Source organism: Rattus norvegicus, chromosome 13 (assembly GCF_036323735.1).
Source record: "Rattus norvegicus strain BN/NHsdMcwi chromosome 13, GRCr8, whole genome shotgun sequence".
NCBI lineage: Eukaryota > Metazoa > Chordata > Mammalia > Rodentia > Muridae > Rattus > Rattus norvegicus.
The window spans coordinates 107,313,072-107,328,809 of record NC_086031.1 but is presented as its reverse complement, the minus strand read 5'-3'; the positions used below and the strand labels follow the sequence as shown (position 1 = coordinate 107,328,809).

Here is a 15,738-nt window from a genome sequence, read left to right as displayed (position 1 = left end):
AATGCAGAGTTCTCTGGAGAAAGTAAGTGGCCTCAGGAAAGGAAAGTAGGAACAAGTTCCCATCCTCTGAGGGAAGGCAGGACCCGCACCTCAGCATCCAGTGTGTGCTGCCATGTTGATTAACTCCGTGCTTAGTGTGTGACTATGCCAACTTACCCCCAGAGAAGAGCTCACCCTAACATGGCTTAGTGCTGAAACCAAGCAGATGCTCTTCAAATGTCTGCTGAACATGTAAAAAAAAAAATAAATAGAAAGAAAGTGAACATGTATGTGCAAGCATGTGTGTGTGCCTGTGTGTCTGTGTGTACACATGCATATAAGTGTGTGTACACATGCATATAAGTGTGTGTGCATGTGTGTGTATGTGTATGTATTATGTTTTTGTGTGTGTGAATGTATCTGTGTGTACACATGTATGTGTGTGTATGTGTGTGCATTATGTATTTGTGTGTGTGCCTTGTGTCTGTGTGTATACATGTATATGTGTACATGTGTGTGCATATGTATACACATGCATATAAGTGTGTGTGCATGTGTATGTGTGTATTATGTGTTTGTGTGTGTGCATGTATGTGTGTATGAGTGTCTGTGAGTACACATTTATATAAGTGTGTGTGCATGTGTGTGTTTGTGTGTATATTATGTATTTGTGTGTGTCTGTGTGTCTGTGTGTACATGTATGTGTGTGTACCTCTGTGTGTGTACATGTATGTGTGTGTGTGTGTGTGTGTGTGTGTGTGTGTGTGTGTATACTGTCTCCCATCCTCTACTCCAGACTGGGCATGAACTGGAGTGAGGTTATTTGTCTCTGCTAAAGGAGCCCCTGCTCCTCTGGGTCTCCCTTTTCATCCACTCTACTTGCTTGCTACTGTGGTCATCTTGATGATTTAAAACTCACTTGAAGTGTGGGTAGGCACACAGGCCTACAGAAAGCATTGGGTCACTAGAGTCTCTCCTTGTCGGGATCTGTCCAAATATGGTTCTTGTTTCAGTCACTTCCTCGGAGGCAAAGCCAAGACTGAAGTGGGCACCTGCTTGGGTGGAACATGGCTCTCCTTGGTCTGCTTCCACTGAGTTTAGAGCTAACAATAGTAACGGGAAAGTTTCCAGGGCAACCAGGACCACTTCCAACATCTCCAGCCAGGCAGCCTGGGGTCCCCCTGTCCTTTGGGGAGCCCGATGCTTATGACTGGATTGGCTCCCCTTGCAAGCGGTTCCTGGCTGCTGGCTAGGTCCTCAGAAAAGGCTGTCTTGCTAGTCCTGGGTTTCACATACATTGTATCAGGTGGCAGACCAGCTGGTTTTAGTCTTGAATCAGGTCTTTTGGCTCCTCCCAGAAACCAACCAACTTGTGAGCAGGAAATCCTGCCCCTCCCCAAAGAGTGGGAAACCACAGAGGAAGAGAGATGAGACAGAAGGATAGAGAGGAGGAGGAAAGAGGAGAGAAGCAACTGGAAATAGGCAGCCAATAAAAAGGAGCCGCACTTATCTGAAGCCTCAAGGTAAGACTTTATGAAATTGTATGTTGTATGTGACATTATCACTGCTCAGTGATGGTATACACACACACGCACGCACACACACACACACACACACACACACACATCTCCATTGAAATAGTGGGTCTATTGACGCAAGAAATCAGATCTGAAAAGAAACCAACTTCTATGTCAATTTCAATTGCTAGTCAAAAAAAAAAAAAGCTGTAAAAAATGCTAAGGGAGTTCCGGGCTTTGGGAGGGATGACATAAAAGGCAGCTGGAACAAGGGTCTGATGCTGGCACCAAAAGCAGCCAATCATCTGGCAGTAGACCATTAGTTGGAATAAAAAGTTGCTAAGGCTGAGAGAAGTCACCGTATTCTTGAGTTCTTCTGGAGTCACACAGAGCTAGTGGGGCGTAAACATTCTGAACTGATGGCAGGCACAAGCACTACACCCCATCTTCTCTGGAGACTTGTTGAAAGGGCTGCAGGCATCCCACTGCAGCCAATCAACCGAGCTGAGATCAGAGCTGTGTGAAGTGGGGTTTCATGGCCATGGGAGGCTGGAGCCTCTCAAAGATCTCTCTCTCTCTCTCTCTCTCTCTCTCTCTCTCTCTCTCTCTCTCTCTCTGTGTGTGTGTGTGTGTGTGTGTGTGTGTGTGTGTGTGTGTGTGTGTGCTACCATTCCTTCCAAAATCCCAGCCCAGCATCTTCTCAGGACACTGACTTGAGGCTTCAAGCAGCCTGCTCAGAGGGCACCCCAAGGTACCTCTTGGGATCGGGGAGTTAGAGAAACCCTAACAGGAAAAGGAAATGCCATTCTCAACTCACAGTTGTCCAGACTCACTGGCCATCACTTGCTAACCAGTGCAAAGGGCTTCAGTTACTGCTCTAATAACTTGGGGGTGGGGGTTCAAAATAGCTAAGGGTTTCAGAAAACATCTAGACAGGGCAAGGTTGTTTTCACAGCAGTTGGCTTTTTAAAAAGGGCTTTTCTCTCAACAGAATGTAACAGAATCTGATATACTTTAATAACTCGTGTGTGTGTATGTGTGTGTGTGTGGGGGGGGGTGGCTTATTATGCTGTATGTGGTGTGCATCATATGTGATGTATGTGTTGTATGTGGTGGTGGGGGTTGATACATTGTATTTTGGTGTGTGTGTGGTATATATATCTGTGATATGTGTATGTCTTCAGTGACATATTTCTCTCTGGGATTTGTGATTCAAAAGCTATAAACATGGTGGGAGAGGTAAGGAGAGATGGAGCAACCTCCCTTCTGCTTGCTCGTCAGGAATGTAAAGGAATAGCCTTTCTCTCTTTAGCATGATGCAAAAACAAAATGAAATAAAATCCTGCCTCTTCTTTAATGCTCATTTTGGTACAGCTAAAGCTGCCTGCGTCCAATTTCTGTTTGGGAACAAACCTTAGAGGTAATCTAATTTAATTCATCCCATTTGCCAAGTGAGGCATTGGGAGCCAAGATAGGGCAGTGCCTTACTGAAGGCCACGTCTGTGCCTGTAGCAGAGGGATGGCTGGACCTCAACTTTCCTTACAGAGGATCAAAATCACCCAGAGTTCACAGGAAGATCCTGGGTGTCCCCAGAGCTCATGAACACTGCCTCCGCTGGTGGGGTAAGAGACCCAGCTACAACATGTAAATAATCCTTGACTGGCAGGAATAGGAGAACAATATTTCACTAATGTGAGCTTTTCCAAGGCCTGTTTCATAACCATTTGGACACTGGATGATGGAATTGGACAGGAAGTGGCTTGTCATGTGGGAAGGAGAACAGTCCCACTCTTGTCACTGAACTGGCATTTCATGTGTCTCCTCTCTGCAGTTTTCAAATTGTTCATTTTTTAATATTTTGAGTTTTCTCAGCTTTGCAGAGGGAACAAGATGTTGTTATTTCTGGATCTAGTGTTGGTAGGCCCTGTTTCAGATGCTGCCCTAGTGTGGACAGTGATAACCAAGTGACTTTTCCATGTCTCCCTTGCTCTGGCTGCTTCCAACTCCTATTCTGCACCCACAGGTCGCTCTTCTTAGGGTTGCCTTTCCTCCAGTTTCACATCCAGAACTCACACTTACCCTTCAGACCTTAGCTCTGGGGAATACCTCCTCTCAGAAGTCTCTTCCCTGGGCTGGCCTGAGCTACTGTCCCCTCTGTGAGGACTATTACAGGCTGCTACCCCAGCTTTGTGAGCTTGGGCCACGAACACAATTCTATGACACTTGGCTATAATGTACTTTGGAGCAGACACCATCTATCAGAGTCTTTATATTCCCACCACCACAATTTCAGAAAGATCTTGGTACTCAAGAATGTTTCAATACAAAAAATAAAATAAAATAAAATAAATGGATGTAGCCCTGAATGCATAAATCTCCAGGTTTGATACCCATCACAACATAAAGGGGGTATAGTGGTGTGTGTCTGTTATTCCAGGACTTGGAAAGTAGAGGCAGGAGTATCAGAAGTTCAAAGTCATCCTTGGCTACATAGCAAATTCCAGGTAGCCTGAACTAGAAACACTGTCTCTTCTCTTCTGTCAATACCGTTGTAACAAAGTCTCCTTTCCACAGTCTTGGTTTGTGGGCTGCTCTATGCACTTGGCCCCCCTCTGAGCCTGATGGAACATTCAGAATAGACCACTCAGGATTATGCACAGCATCATGAATAAATATGTCTACCTCCTTACAAAATGCTCTGCTCACAGGGGAAGGATGCTCCTGCTGTACCACAAGGACAAAGAGAGAATCGGGGACAGAGACAGCAGCAATTGAAGAAATGTCCACACCCTTTCTAAAGATGGTCTGAGCCTTGGATGCCCAGGTGCTCATGAGGCATTAGTCCTATGAAACCTCGGGAGAGAGGTGGGAACGTGCTACCCCCACCCCTGGGAGGGCTAGAAACAGCAGGATTAGACAAAACCTACATGAAAGATGAGGTTGACAGCCCCCTTTCCTGGCTCTGCTCCTAGAATGAGCACAGTCTGGCCTGTGTACCTCTGCCCACTTACCCTATCCCACAGTAGCAATGAATGAAGGTCATCCCTGCAGGAAGAACCCAGTGAAAGAGACCTTGGCATAAGGGGGGGTCTCCCTGTGGAACTGCCAGGCACCCTTACTATCCCACAACACAGAGGCAATGAGTGGGAAAACCTGGCCAGCAACAGTGACTGTGACAATTGCCAAACAAGGCAAACCTCATGAAGGTCAGCCCCAGCAGCATCGTTGTCCTCTGACATTAGGGAAGACAGAACATCCACAGATGAGGGCCCCGGAGACGTATTTTAAAAGTACACAGAACAAGAAAAAATTCCTTAAAGGAAAAAAATGCAAGTGGAAAATTTTAAATTACAGTGATAGGACCAGGGAGATGGCCCAGCAGAGCACTTCTGTGCAAGCACAAGAGCCTGAGGTCAGTTCCCAGCAGGACATCCAGAGCCAGGCACTGTGGCACATACTCAGATCTCAGTGCTGAAAGGCCGGAAGAGGCAGGTCCCAAGGGTCCTCTGACCAGCCAGCCTGGTTGAGTCAGAAAGCCCCTAGTTCAGTACAAACGCTAAGCAGAGGGCAACAGAGGAAGTCACCTGGAGTCGACCTCTGACCTCTACATGCATGTGCATGTACACCCACCCACATGTATGTTCACCCACCCAATGTATGTATGTAAACCCACCCACATGTATGTAAACCCACCCACATCTATATACACCCTCCCACATCTATATACACCCTCCTACATGTATATATGTCCACCTACATATGTATATGCCCACTGACATGTATATACACCCACCCACGTTACACGCACTTATGATGAATCACATGAAGATAAAATTATGGAATTCTCCAAGAAAGAAAAGAAACAGGTGAGGGTGAATAAAAAGATCATCCTAGAATCTCTTAAATTTTCTAATAACCATGATAGGGGGGAGGAGAAGCAAATCTACTAACCAAGAAATACTTTCTCCAAAGTCTCCAAGGGCAGAGGACTTGAGATTCCATTTGAACAGCCAGGAGTGTACTCAATGTGCCCTGCAAAACAGAAACGTTTGACCCCTGAAGGGAATGGAACCGAGAAGCACTTGAGAGAGAAACAGCCCATGAACCAACAACTGGGATCCAAAAAGCATTTCAACTGCTCAGTGTTGACAGCACAAGCTGAAAACTGGAGCAGCACAGCAGCAGCCTCCAGCTGGGAGAAAAGAACATTCAACCTAGAATTCCTTGCTCAGCTAAATACAGTAAAAGGGGAGTTAGGACAAGCGATGGGCTGATAGGAATGGCCACACTGGCCTAGGCTGGATGGATTCAGGCCACACAGCAACGTTAAAATGTAAACTACTACTCCCCCATTTGGAGTTCTTTTTACATCAAAAATCCATTGGTATTTGTCTTAGTCAGGGTTTCTATTCCTGCACAAACATCATGACCAAGAAGCAAGTTGGGGAGGAAAGGGTTTATTCAGCTTACACTTCCACATTGCTGTTCATCACCAAAGGAAGTCAGGACTGGAACTCAAGCAGGTCAGGAAGCAGGAGCTGATGCAGAGGCCATGAAGGGATGTTACTTACTGGCTTGTTTCCCCTGGCTTGCTCAGCTTGCTTTCTTATAAAATGCAAGACCACCAGCCCAGGGATGGCACCACCTACAATAAGCTGGGTCCTCCCCCACTTAATCACTAGTTGAAAAAGTGCCTTACAGCTGAGTCCCATGGAGGCATTTCCTCAATTGAGGCTCCTTCCTCTGTGACAACTCCAGCTGTGTCAGGTTGACACACAGAACCAGCCAAGAAAGATGAAAACAAAACGGGGATCCCCAGATAACTGCAAAGGGAGCTTCCCACACCACCAATCAGTTAAGCTCTGAGTAAGCTTATAAGAAGCAAACTTACTACCCACAGGCATGACCTGTTCGCTTGGTTTGTGTTTCTTATCAGAAGTTCTGGAGAACACACGCAAGTCAGAAGGCAGAGAAGTAAAAATGGAGATGTTTATTAAGTCCCGCGGAGAGGCGAAGGACACAAGAGAAGAAAGGGAACCACAGCCCTGGTATCACCTCAGCTGGCCCTCATAACGTGAACACTGATAACACCATGGATACTGTAAAGCTACAGGATTAGGGCCTGTAAGACACCAAATGAAGTGTTGTTTAAAAACAAACAAACAAACAAACAAAAACCCATCTAGATGTTCCTTATGGAAAATCAATAAATAACTTCTTAAAAAAATAAAAAAAAAGATACTGAAAAGAATATTGTTTAACAAATATATAGTTGAACCCTCCTGGGGCCGGAGTGTGGTAAGTTTTAAAAGCTATATTGCCCGTGAGTAAGACTATATGGCCCAGAGGCTTTGAGATGCTTTCAGAAATCATGAGACCTTTTAAACATTCCAATCCACTATATCGTGTACAAACTTATTCGGTGTATGTATACAAATGTGTGCATGTGTGTGAGTGTGTGTGTGTGTGTGTGTGTGTGTGTGTGTGTGTGTGTGTGTTGATGTGGGTATGGACCATTCTGTGTGTACTTTTCTGTAGAAGACAGAGATCAGTCTCTGGTTCCTTGAGAGCTATCCATCTTATTGTTTGAGACAGTCCTTTCACTGAAACCTGGGGCTTGATGGTTAGGTGAGGCTGGTGGCTAAGCAAACCCCAGGGACCTGCCTGTGTCCACCTCCCTCAAGCTGGGATTGCAGGCAAATGCCAACACACCCAGCTTTGTATGTGGGTGCTGGGGACTGAACTCTGTTCCCCATGCTTTTGCAGGCACTTTACCTACTAGATCATCCTGCCAGCATCAAGAATTAGATTTAAAAGAGGTGTTCTATCAGCCACATGTTGGTGCCTGGAGTCACTAAGTTAAGCCTCAAACTAGCAGTCTAATTAGCCAATGCAGAGTCATTTTGTAGAACAGGTTCAACAAGAACCTGGTTAACGGGGTTAGACCCCATACAGGTTTGTTGCCATGAGGGAAGGAAGAACTCGGCACAAAACTGGGCCTGTTTCCAAATACAGACCAGACAAGTGAGGGTTTGCAGGCAAACTGCAGAATGGCAATTGGTAGATGGAAAATTACTAAGAGGAAACATCAGGGTGGGGGAAAAGAGATGGTTCTGATGGGACTGGCCTGGCTGGGATCTCGATGAAGGCTGGCCAAGGTGACTGCCATCACCAGGGGATAGGGGAATGTTAGGAGACTGATCAGATATCAAGGTTAGATACTTGAGGGGGAGAGGTGGCAGGGAGGGTTCTTGCCAACCTGAATTAACAGGATCTTATTAAAGCAGGATTTTGCAAAGAAGTGTACACAAATGAGCCTTGTAGAAGGTCCAAGAGCCTGCTGGGCCAAACAGGAACCTCTTTGTCAGGAACCTTGGGGAAAAATCCTCAGTCCTGGGTCCTACCCTTGACTAATATCATTCATCAGGCCTGCTGGGGTCTGAGAACTGTCCTCTACTTTCCGGAACCCGGTGTGTGGGTGGAGGGGTATGGTAGTGCTGGTGGTGTGTATATAATTGTGTGTGTATGTGTGTGTGTGTGTAGTGTGTGCAGTGTGTGTAGTGTGTATATGTGTGGTATAGGGGTGTGTATGTATGTGCAGTGTGTGTGAAGAATATATATGTGTGTGCAAAGTATGGGTGTAGTGTGTGGTGTGCAGGTGTGTATATGTATAGTATACGTGAGTGTGTGTATTGTGTTGTGTAGGGGTGTGTTTATTATATGTGTGTGTGTAGTGCGTATCTATAGAGTGTTGTGTGGTATGTGTGAGAGTGTGTGTGTAGAGTATGTGTATGTGTGTGTGTATGTGGTGTGTATGGTGTGTGTAGTGTGTATGCATAATGTGCGTGAGTATGTGTGTGATGTGTGTAGTGTGTGTGTGTATGGTGTATGTGGTATGTGTATAAATGTATATGAGTATATGTGTAATGTGTGTGGTGTAGGGGTGTGTGTGTATGAGTGTATGTGTGACTATGTGTGTGGTGTGAGTAGTATGTGTGTAAGTGTGAGTATGTGTGTAGTGTGTGGTGTGTGTGAATGCTTGTAGTGTGTGTGTATGTGAGTATGTATGTGAGTGTGTGAGTGTGCATGTGTGTGTGGTGTAGGGTTGTTTGTATGCGTACTGTGTGAGTGTGTGTGTAGTGTGTATAGTGTGTGGTGTGTGTGTGTATAGGGTGTGTGTATATGAGTGTGTATATTTGTGTATATACATGGGTGTGTGTATAGTGTGTGTAGTGTGTGCGTGTATGTAGTGTGGTGTGTGGGTGTGTGTGTGTGTGTGTGTGTGTGTGTAGAAGGGGTCAGGAAAACCAGTTCCCTATCTGTGGCTCTTTCTAGGTTGTATCAGTGCTTATGAGTCTTTCTCCTCCCTTCTCCTTTATCCTCTTTTGTCCTGACTTAACCCATAGGTCCCTCTGGATTATAGAAACATTGCCAGAAATTTAGTCTCAGTGTCTGTCTGCCTTTAAATTGCTGCAGTCTTTTTTTCTTCCAACCCTTGGGCGCCCTCTCCTGCCAGAAGTTTGTTAAAACCTTCGGGATTCAAAACCAACCTACAAAAACCAATCATTTTCAATATACTACTAATGAATTTGCTAAAAAATACTATTCACAATGAAAACATAAAACACCTAAGAACAACCTTATCCAACGAGGTGAGGACTTTCAAACACTGAGGAGGACTTGAAGAAGACCCTAGAAATGTTCTGGCAGAATCAATATTGTGAAATGGCTCTTACCAAAAGAAATCTATAGATTCGATGCAATCCCATCAAAACCCTGATGACATTCTTCACAGAACTAGACAAAATCCTAAACTCAAACTCATTTGGCACCACAAAAGACTCCAAGAGAGCAAAAGCAAACCCAGGCACAAAGAGTAGTGCTAGAGAAACCATAGCACCCGATCTCAAATCACACCAGAGCCACAAGGACAAACCAACACAAAAGCAGAGACAGACCAGTGGACTAGCAGTGAAGACACATGCATAGACCCAGCTGCCAGGTTTTTAACACAGGCACCAAAAGCATATACCAGAGGAAGTCAGGCTCTTCAATAACCATGCTGGGGAAACTGGATAGGACACGCAGAACAAAATTAAATAGATTTCTCTCTTACCCTGCACAAAATTGAATAATGGATTTAAAGGCTTTAATTTAAGACCCAAAACTCCAAAAATGTTCAAGAAAAGATGTAAACAAAACACTTCATGATGTATGCACAAGCAAGAAGTTTCTAAAAATAACTCTAATTGCTCAAGAAATAATTCCAAGATTGACATGTGACATTGCGTGACATTTAAAAGCTTCTGCAAAGGAAATAATCAGGAGAATGAAGAGAAGGTCAACACAATGGGAGAGAATCTTTGCCAACTACCCCACTGGACAAGGAGTTAATATCTAGGCTGTATAAAGAACTGCAAAAAAAAAGTCATCTACTCAATACTTTTAAAAGTCTTCAACATTCTTGCCCATGAAAGAGATACAAATTGAAACTGCTTTAAGAGTTCATTTTACTCTGCTCAAAATGGCTACCATAAAGAAAACATTGACATCAAATGCTGGTGAGGAAGGCGGAGTGTAAACTAGGGTGAAAATTCCTCAAAAAGTAACAGGGCACTAGTTCTCCAGCTATCCCACTCCTGAGTGTTTACCCAAGGACTCTAAGACAGCATACCACAAAGACAGTCACATGTTCATAGTCGCTGCCATTCACAATATCCCGAGCCAGCCTAGATCCCCGATGAATGAGTAAAGCCATGATGGAACTTTATTCACCCCTAAGGAAAATGAAATTATGACATCTGCGGGAAAATGGATGGAAAAGTATAGTGAGAATTCTGGAATTTGGGGTTCTTTTAAAAACACAGAAATATTATAGGAATGTGCTTTCGTTTTAATCCCAGATGTGGGGCTGCTTCAGACTGTCCACAGCAGCTGATGATGATTCATTTATCTCATGCTCTAGCGGAAGTGTGGTTTTACTGGGTGCAGATAATTTGTGAGGGTGTGTGACATTTAGAATTCTGGGAACTTTTCAGAGGGTACACAAATAGAGATGGGGGTGGGTGGTGGGCAAACAGAGGTGGGGTGTGGGTGTTGGTCTTTCAAGGGAGTTACTGCAGTTCATTAGCAGGCATGCTCAAAGGAGAAACAGACGTGGAAATTAGATTCGAGGATCTCTATCTTTCTCTCTCCCTTCTCCACTTCTCTCCTATCTGGTGTTAGGAGGTGAAACAGGGGAATCAAGGGTGGGAAAAAGAAGAACCCACAAAGTAGCAAAGACCAGGTTACAGAAGAGCATTATGTTAAATAAAATAAACCATCAGAGAGACCAACAAGTTTTTAAAAACTTTGTATGTGGAATAGAGGGTTAAAAAGAGAGGGAGTGGAGGGGAAAGAGAGGGAGGGGAGGGGAAAGAGGGGTGTGTGTGTGTGTGTGTGTGTGTGCATGTGTATGAACATGTGCATGTGCGTGAACATGTGTAATGTGTGTACATGCATGTGTATATGTGTGTATGTGTGCACATGTGCACAGGAGAGTGTGTACATGTGTGTATGTGTGTGTACATTTGTATATGTGTGTGAACATGTGTGTATGTGAATGTGTATGTAGTGTGTGTGGCTGTGTGTTGAGTGTGTATACATGTGTGTGAGTGTGCCTGCTTGAGAGACACGTAAGTAGAAAGGGGACTATGAGAGGAGTCAGGGAGGTCTAAAGGGAAGGAGAGATGAATGGAGAAGGTAGTGAAATATGTGTCATGAAAGCAGAAGGCAGCATCTGGGGGAATAAAGGGACAGCAGGAGAGGAGGAGCAGAGGATGGAAGTGGAATAAGAATAAAATATAAGGACATGTATAAAAATGACCCAGTGAGACCCATTTCTTCATATGCTAACCTCCCCCGCCTCCCCACAAAAAAAAAAACCCTTAAAGCCTTTAGCATTCTAGAGCCCAGAGACTACAGCCAGTTCCCTCCCTGTTAGGCTTCGGCCAAGCCCTCAAACTCCATGAACCATCCTGACAGACATCAAATGGGAAATTAAACACCATGGGAAAGACGATCTTTTTGGATAAAGCACATTAGGATTGAAAAGGTAAGTGACACAACAGAGACGAGAATGAAGTTTAGCCATGGTGGTCAGGGCTGGGAGGAGACATGGAAGGAATTTCCCTCCCACCTCCTTTTCTTCACCCTTTCCCAAGATTTATGAATATCTGGGGAAGCCGCATTCATCTACTTTCCACAAATAGAAGGAAGCAAACGAGTAGTGCCAAGAAGCTCCCTGGGCTCAGAAGAGAAGCAGAGGGTTCAAAATCTACACTCACTTGTTTTCCTCGACACTTAGAAGTGGGCCTCTCTGCCAGAGCCATGTACCGTGTCGACTCGAGTCAGACTCCATAAATCACATCCTCCCGCCACCCTGACTTCTTTCTCCACAGGATCATTCTCTCAGCTTAGAGGATGCTCAGTGGAGCAGCATGTGGCTCAGAAATACTGGAATGAAAGATTAACTGTTGCTGCCTCTTGCTTCTGAAGGTCTGTGAAAGGGCACACACACACATACAATACACACATATAAACAACACACACACACACAAACACATGCTCTCACACAGCATGTACACTTATACACACATACACAATACACATACATACCAACACGAAACACATGTTCATATATAACATATACACAAAACATTCATATACAACACACACCCAAACACATGCTCATACAGATACACAGAAACAGATGCTTACACACACACAAACACATGCTCCTCATACAAATACACACAAATACACACAAATATACATATATAATGCACACCCAAACACATGTTCCTACACATACATACATAGCACACACTCATGTTCATACATATATATAATACACACACATGTACACAACACAAACATTCTCATATATAGATAACACACAAAACCACACATACAACACACATGTTCAAGCACATACACATAAAAATACATGTTCATACATATACATAATACACACATGTACACAACACATTCTCATATATACCTAATACACAAAACCACACATACAACACACGTGCTCAAGCACATACACATAAAAATACATGTTCATACATATACATAATACACACATGTACACAACACATTCTCATATATACCTAATACACAAAACCACACATACAACACACGTGCTCAAGCACATACACACAAAAACACATGCTCATACATATACATAAAACACACATGTACACAACACATTCTCATATATAGCTAATACATAAAACCATACATACAACATACATGCTCAAGCACATACACACAAAAACACATATTCCTATGTAAACGATACACAAACACATATAATCATACACATATATTCAAGGCTCACACACAAAATCACACAACATTATATTGGCTCACACCACTTCACTCTTCACTCAGTGTTCCTACTTCAGTGCCTTCAGAATTCCCCTCACATATGCTCAGTGATAATCTGTGTTCTTGTCTTGCCCCGCTCTGCCTAAGCTTTGTGACTACTCAAGATCTGTCACCTTTGGTTTCTGTGTTCCCTCAAGTCCTCCCGCTACTGACTCTTCCCTTTGTTCCTTCACTGACTTTCCTCCATGACTTTAAGTGTTCATGTAATCAACCCTTCAGTCTTTGCTCTCTTCCTCTCTTCCTGCTAAGTCTTAAGTGTGCCTAGACATTTAAATTTCAACTGGTCTAATTTTTTCCAAATCCATATTTGTAGCCTGGTCCTTTGCTAAACTTAAAGTATCTGAGCCATGTCACATATTACTACACCATAGATGCTCACTGAGCACCTGACAAGCCTCAGCAAGGTACTAACACTGGAGATGCAGTGCTGGGCAAGATGACCTGGGTATTGAAGTGCTGGTCAAGATGAAATGGGTATTGAAGTGCTGGTCAAGATGGGCTGGGTATTGAAGTGCTGGTCAAGATGGGATAAGTACTGCAGCTGGTCAAGAAAAGCTTGGCATTGACCACTGGACTTGACCCTCCCAGAAAGACATCTATCAATATGGAGGAGAGCTAGGAATAAAAGGAGATTTGGCTGGGAAGAGATGTGACCAGTTCTGGGTATTTCTTTGTCTGGTCCCAGGGAAGGTGAGGCAGACCTTCTCATGGGACTTTGAAGGGCAGTATCTGAAGAACAAGATCGATTCAAGTGGAGAAGAAGAAGCTCCTGTGGAGAGGATGTGGGTCTTCTAGACTTTATCTTAAAAAAGACAAGGAGGGTTGGGGATTTAGCTCAGTGGTAGAGCACTTGCCTAGTAAGTGCAAGGCCCTGGGTTCGGTACCCAGCTTCCAAAAAAAAAAAGACAAGGAACCACTGGATTCTTCCACATGAGAAACACACTGATAGGTCACAGCATGAAGTTGGTGAGACATGGGGGGGAGCTGATGGTCCCCTTGATGCAAGTTGACAAACCCACAGATTCCTTTGTCTTCTTAGACTCCATATGTTATGTTTTCATGTATTAGCTGGCACATACCAAATATTTTGCAATCATCTTTCAAAGAAAAGAAATGGTCTGAATTTGGAAATGATGACATGTCAGAGAGAAGCATTGGTTACTTAAGCAGAGAGAGCAGTAGCCTGGGTTAGAACAGTCACTGTGAAGCATGATTGGGAGATGGTTCTAGAGATACTTAGGAACCAGAGTGGCCAGGAAGAAATATGGGGCTATGAAGAGGAAGGTCCAAAAAGAAAATCCAGATTATTAACTGTATGAACAGAGGAGCAATCCATTGCAGTAGATGTCACTGGGACACTTGTAGATAACTACAGGGTCATGGAGAGCAGGCACTGACCTTAAAACATTAGACATAAGTTGGTCACAATATCACTCCTAGATGCAGACAAAAAACAAAATGGCCACACATGCTCATACCAGTTCCCTGTGGGACTGTTCTGGTGCAGAAAGTAGATATCTCCAGCTACTTGTGTTCTCTCTCTCTCTCTCTCTCTCTCTCTCTCTCTCTCTCTCTCTCTCTCTCTCTCAAGAGCAAAAGCAGATGTCATCATAGCACAAAGAAACAAAGTTCAGAGCCCTGCAACCTCAGAATCCCACACAAGGTGAAAGATGTCAGGCATGGAAAGAACCTGTCAGGTGACCCTGCTGCTGGGAAAGGCCCAAAAAAGGCAAGTTTACAAAGGTGGAAAAGAGGCAGTGACCATCCACACCACGCTGGAGGCTATCGATTGATGGCAGGTGGCAGGAAAGGGTCTGTTGGGTAATAAAGATGCTCTAAACTTGACTAGCAATGATAGTTTCCTAACTCTGCACATTATTAAAACTTATCTAATCATACACACAAAATAAGGTAATTTTATGGCAAATATTGTACTTCAGCAGTAGAACTGTTAAAAATAGTTTGACCCATCCCGATGACTCAGTAAGTTAAGCTTGATGACCTGAACTCAATCACCAAGACCCATGGTAGAAAACTGACTCTCATAAGTTGTCCTCTGACCTTCACACATGCACACACACACACACACACACACACACACACACACACACAAAATAAACAAACACATAAATACCATGAAAATTTTAAAAAGTCAGTTTCAGCATGCTGGATTTGAGGTGTTCATGAAGCAGTCTAAAAGAAAAGTGTGAATAGGGGGGCCATGCTCTTTATAGCTGAAAAAGTGCACATGAGGAAAATGACAGTCAGTGAAGCCATAACAATGAGGGGAACTAAAGAGAAAAGAAAAGAGAAGGACTCAAGGAGAAGTCTGGCTTTTAAGGAATCAGAAAGGGAAGTCTATAGAGCAAGCTAAGAGACAGTTAGAGAGACAGGAGGATGGACCAGCAGAAAAATTGATCCAGGCCAAAGGAAGGAGAGGGGAGAAAGGAGGAGACAGAGACAGCAAGGGTTACCAAGAGTCAGACAACAGAGGAAGTTGTGACAGAAGAATCTGGTGGAACCTGAGGATCCTAGTAACTAGGTTGGACATAGCTTCAGGAGAATGCATACCCCAGTGACTTTAGCCACACAAGAATGTCATGACAGACAAAGTAAAATTCCAGAGGGCAAGTAAGGGACAGATGAGCCTGAAGAGCTCAGAATTTCCAAGGTTTTCTACTCAGGCAATGAGGAGTTACAAAAGGAAAGGGAACAAGAAGCAACCTGGGGTGGGGATAGAGGGGCACTGAGTTCAAATCCACCTAACTGGACAGAAACAACCAGAACTATGCATTCTAGGGGCGGCTA

The 15,738-nt window shown here is 44.0% G+C and overlaps 1 protein-coding gene across 1 annotated transcript in view; it reads left to right on the top strand.

The window, feature by feature from the left end:
* The first annotated feature begins 1,347 nt into the window (after positions 1–1,347).
* The window catches only part of Hsd11b1 (hydroxysteroid 11-beta dehydrogenase 1), a 49,937-nt gene continuing 35,546 nt past the window's right edge, over positions 1,348–15,738 (top strand). The window contains exon 1 of the mRNA XM_006250473.5: positions 1,348–1,502. The gene's annotated coding sequence lies outside the window, so the exon portion shown is untranslated. The remainder of the gene's footprint in view (positions 1,503–15,738) is intronic.